Source organism: Culex quinquefasciatus, chromosome 3 (genome assembly GCF_015732765.1).
Source record: "Culex quinquefasciatus strain JHB chromosome 3, VPISU_Cqui_1.0_pri_paternal, whole genome shotgun sequence".
NCBI lineage: Eukaryota > Metazoa > Arthropoda > Insecta > Diptera > Culicidae > Culex > Culex quinquefasciatus.
The window spans coordinates 65,202,608-65,209,049 of NC_051863.1; positions in this window are offsets into that span (position 1 = coordinate 65,202,608).

A 6,442-nucleotide genomic window follows, 5' to 3' on the forward strand; every position below is an offset into this window, starting at 1 on the left:
ATGAACCAATCCCAACCCCAGACTCAATGTCACCCGGTACTTGAAAGTATTTAAGAAAATACTTTTTACTAAAAAAATCATTAAAAACTAGGATCAACTCGGATCGTTTTGCATCCTTGGGCAAAGTTGTAGGGAATTTAATTTCCTGCAAGAGTCTCACATTTGGACAATTTTGGGCGAGACCCGCACCACCTGGCAGAAAAATAGTGAAACGATGTTTTTCTGCATTCATTTTTGCGACTTTCCTGCAAGAATCAACGATAAAAAAGTGACCCTTAAACCTTAACCGATTTGGTTCAAAATTGGTAGAGATACCTATTTTTGTCTAAGGAATCGAGGCAGGTATCCTTGATGTCGTTTTTTTTTTATTGTCACCCTACTGTTCATACAAATATGAAACATGAAAATTAAAAAATCTTTATTTTTTAAGGAATTTTTTGATCGATTTGGTGTCTTCGGAAAAGTTGTAGGTATGGATGAGGACTACACTGAAAAAAAAAATGATACGTGGTAACATTTTTTTGTTGATTTTTTATTTAACTTTTTGTCACTAAAAGTTGATTTGCCAAAAAACTCTATTTTTATTTTTTATATGTTTTAGGGGACATCAAATGCCAACTTTTCAGAAATTTCCAAAATGTGCAAAAAATCTTTGCCTGAGTTATGAATTTTTGACCAATTCTAACTTTTTCAAAATATCGAAATATTGGCAGCAATTTTTCAACTTCATTTTACGATGTTAAAAACGAATTTGCAATTAAAAAGTACTGTAGTGAAATTTTGATTAAGTGCACCATTTTCATATTTTTAAATTAGTGTTTTCCCAGTTTGGAAAAGCTGAGAAAATTTTCTATATTTTGCTTTTTGAACTTTGTTGAGGGTCATTAGTTGTTGAGATATTGCCATGAAAAGATTTAATAACAGGAAAATGAGATTTTCTCAGTGTTGCTCAATAAGCCCTAAGCCCTCATTTTTTGATTACCAGTTTCTCGGAAACTGTTAATTCGATTTTCTTCTTGAAAAATTTAACATTCGTGAAATTTTCTAATCTTTTCGAAAAACGCAACTTAATCCACCTTTAGGTGGTTGGTGCCTTCCTCTGATTTATAGAATAATTCCAACCATCCCCTCTAAAGTGATCGCAGCATCCAATAGGTCCTAATAAAAGTATGTTAAAAACAAACTATCTATAGACTTTTTGTCAAGAACATACAGACTCCAACAATTTTCAATACCAAGCTGTAGGACCTGAAAGTGAACCGAGTGGACCACATCCGGACAAAATTTGTTAAGCCAAAGCCGAGAAAATCAACCCGGGCAGACGGTAATAACAAAATTCATGCCATTTCAATAAAAAATATTGTTAAAATAACAGAAAGTGTTATGAAATCTCCTCGAAAAATTTATTTTTGCATAAGGGTTTAATAACAGTTTTTGTTATCAGAACAAAATTTGGAACAACTTTGGATTTTTTTGTAATGGAAGAATCGCTCCAATAATAGGATGATCGAATTAGTTGTAATTTTATTGAAACGATATTCTGTTAGTTCACACTGTATATCAGGGCAAGGAGGTAAAAATAGAAAGAATAATAACAAAAAAATGTACGAAGAATAACTTAAAGTGTTATTAGTCTATTATTACAATAACAATCCTTAAAAAAATAATAACGACGAATAACAAATCTTGTTATAAATAACATAAAATGTTATTGGCCTAGTATTTTCAAACATCAAAAATATTATTCACAAGTTATTTCCGTCTGCTCGGGAACTCCCAACGAGAAAGTTCTGGACTCATTAAAATTTAAATTAAATGAAAAACATGAAGCTCACAGCGGAGTTCGATCACCTGTGCTAAGGATTGGAAAGAGAAAATGCTTTCCACTTAACCGTGGAAAATTGGTTGCTTGAGGAGGACTGTCTCATATATAGTTTAATCCAAGAATCGGACTAAGAATAAAATTGAATACAAGAACTCAAACAAGATTGCAAGCGCAGTTCAAATTGAATCTTAAAAAATACTGCGCTAAAAATAGCCTGGGTGACTGATAGAATTCATCCAATAAGAGATGAGAAAATTTGAAAGCTTTCCCATAAGAAATGTGAACACACGAAGAATTCGAACAACAATACAAAAACGGACGTTACCACTCGCCATGGGTGGCTCCTCAGACCATTCACCTTCCCAAAAACCGTCCAACTCCAAGCGAAACTTACTTGAGGATGCCGTGGAGATTTTCCCTTAATGCTCTAAAAAAAGTGGAGCATCAACACTTCCCGTCTTCCAAATCCCTTTCCTTGTCTCTTTTGCGCTGTGGAGATGGGAGCGGACGGCTGCCATGGTGGTGAGAATCTAGTTCAGGTGGAATTGGTTCTATTCCCAATTGGGTCCTAAAATGAAGCTTAGATTGCTGATATTATAGTTTACAGCGATAAAGCTTATTATTCTGAGTACAATGACCCTTTGTACGACCACAAAGAGTTTAAAATGGATTTTTAAATCAATTTAAAAAAAATTAGCCTCGCGGTCCTTCTTAACAGAAAAGTTCCTACTTGACAGTTCGTTCCAAGGAGACCATAGTTGATCCATCGAAAAAATGTTGTCTTGGCAAAAAAAAAATTGCCTTTAAATGAAAAAAGTGATCAGAAATGGTTTTTAATCGTGTTTTTTACCGTTGTACATAAAAATTGACATAGGGCTTTAGTACCCAATTATCGATTCCTAGGCAACTTGAGCATAGACAATCATCACATCACATGGCGAAAATACAGTCTGCAATCCGCTAAAATCACCGTCTCCTAGCGAAGCGAAGCGAAGTTATTTCCGTCTGCTCGGGAAGTGCATATTTTTGATTAACATCCCCACACACGCACAGACATTTGTTCAGAATTTGATTAGTCTAAATGAGGTAGTGTAAATAATTGGTAGTTTGGAATCGAAAGAATTATTAGTTTGAAAATAAAAGAATAATTTAATTATCACTGTTTGTTTTTGCTTGGCATTATCCCTTAAAATTAATTTATCCTAAAAACTTTTTTATTGTACACTGTTTAACTTCTAACTTCTATTTCAAAAACATAAAAAATAATATGAAATAACTTTGACAAAACCTATAAAATGAAGAGAATTTCTAAGTTTTTTGAATTCCAAAATTTAGTTCTCACAGAAACTAATGAAAATGAAATGTTCATTTCAAACTAATAGTTGCTTTTATAAAAATAAAAAGTTTGTATATTGACCGTTGCAAATATTTTTCGTTCCAGAAACCTGCTTGCATAAAAAAATCATTTCCATCCTTGAATAACCATTTGAAAAGAATGAAAAACGCTGTACAAATCCCGCCGTGTATCACTGTGACCACATGGTCCCTCCACAAGTGGCTCTCCCGCTCACGGGCCACATTTCTCAAATATGAGAATTCGCCAAGCAATCTCCCACTCTCTTGCGCTCTCCCTCTCCCTAAGCTCAACTTCAGCTTGCGATAAGAAGTTGAACGTTTGAAACGGGGTGGGCCAACTAGCGGTAAAGAAATAAAGTGCTATTTTATGACCGCCAGTCTGGTCGTAACTAGCCTAGGAACATGTTGCGCAAAGTACCTACCCCGGGGGTGAAAGCTCGGACAAGTGGCCGGTCCAGGGACTAGGTTTCGACGCGGGATCAGCCGGAATGTGCTTTTAATCTACTCGGTATCTGTATCCATTTTTGTGTCCTAGTTTTAAGAGGGGGCCAACTGCCACACCAGATTGATATTATGCTAATCGTTGGCTGTAAATTTACATTACCCGGCTGAAATGGTCCGGAAATGGGTGCGGTAATTAATTTTGTGTAACTTTTGTTTGAAAGAATTTTCTGTTGAATTACAATTTGGTCAATTAAGTATTCCTGCTTAATTCTAATTTATGCAGGGAGATTGAAAATTTAAATTCTTTTCAAACTTCCAAATCAGTGTCCTCATGGTTTGTTGATGGCCGCCATTTTTAATTCACTTTATGAGATATTTATTCAGGAACATTTACATTACGCATTAATCACATTTCGTACGAATAAGCTTTGAGAAACTGTGAATTGCATTTTAGTACCCTTAAACAGTTTTTTCGAAATCAAATTTACCAGATTTCTAGTTTTCCTTGATATAAGCTTAGCTTCGTTACTGTGCGGCACTAGCCGAGTTTAAAACTAAGTTGATGATTTCAGGATTTTTTTAAATTGCATAGAGAATTATGCTTGGTACTACATCAAGCCCAATCATGTTAGAAGGAATGGAAACGTCACGTAAAGAAATTTAAATTTACAAAAATGAGTTTTATTTCAAACAAATTTAAATAAAATAATCATTAGACCAACACAACACAACACAACACAACACAACACAACACAACACAACACAACACAACACAACACAACACAACACAACACAACACAACACAACACAACACAACACAACACAACACAACACAACACAACACAACACAACACAACACAACACAACACAACACAACACAACACAACACAACACAACACAACACAACACAACACAACACAACACAACACAACACAACACAACACAACACAACACAACACAACACAACACAACACAACACAACACAACACAACACAACACAACACAACACAACACAACACAACACAACACAACACAACACAACACAACACAACACAACACAACACAACACAACACAACACAACACAACACAACACAACACAACACAACACAACACAACACAACACAACACAACACAACACAACACAACACAACACAACACAACACAACACAACACAACACAACACAACACAACACAACACAACACAACACAACACAACACAACACAACACAACACAACACAACACAACACAACACAACACAACACAACACAACACAACACAACACAACACAACACAACACAACACAACACAACACAACACAACACACACACAACACAACACAACACAACACAACACAACACAACACAACACAACACAACACAACACAACACAACACAACACAACACAACACAACACAACACAACACAACACAACACAACACAACACAACACAACACAACACAACACAACACAACACAACACAACACAACACAACACAACACAACACAACACAACACAACACAACACAACACAACACAACACAACACAACACAACACAACACAACACAACACAACACAACACAACACAACACAACACAACACAACACAACACAACACAACACAACACAACACAACACAACACAACACAACACAACACAACACAACACAACACAACACAACACAACACAACACAACACAACACAACACAACACAACACAACACAACACAACACAACACAACACAACACAACACAACACAACACAACACAACACAACACAACACAACACAACACAACACAACACAACACAACACAACACAACACAACACAACACAACACAACACAACACAACACAACACAACACAACACAACACAACACAACACAACACAACACAACACAACACAACACAACACAACACAACACAACACAACACAACACAACACAACACAACACAACACAACACAACACAACACAACACAACACAACACAACACAACACAACACAACACAACACAACACAACACAACACAACACAACACAACACAACACAACACAACACAACACAACACAACACAACACAACACAACACAACACAACACAACACAACACAACACAACACAACACAACACAACACAACACAACACAACACAACACAACACAACACAACACAACACAACACAACACAACACAACACAACACAACACAACACAACACAACACAACACAACACAACACAACACAACACAACACAACACAACACAACACAACACAACACAACACAACACAACACAACACAACACAACACAACACAACACAACACAACACAACACAACACAACACAACACAACACAACACAACACAACACAACACAACACAACACAACACAACACAACACAACACAACACAACACAACACAACACAACACAACACAACACAACACAACACAACACAACACAACACAACACAACACAACATTTTTTATAAAGTGTGACGTATATTTCCCTAAATCCGATTGTTTACGAATAAATTGATACAAAATCCTAGAAATTTACACTATCATTCCCCTGCAAATCATTGCATTCTGCCGGATCACAGCCCCCTCGGGATCAACGATTTTCCAGCCCACATCTGTCTGTTTGAAAACCGCTCTCCTACTCCCTGGCGATGTGAAAGGGATGTGGAGGAAAGGGGTGAGTTGGGTGATGGGAAAATCGTTTCTGTTCCACTTCCGTGACAACCATCGATGCATGCGTGTTACACCGAAAGTGTCAACATTTCCATTTCCTGAACACATTTTTTCAAATATACTTTTGTTATGCAGT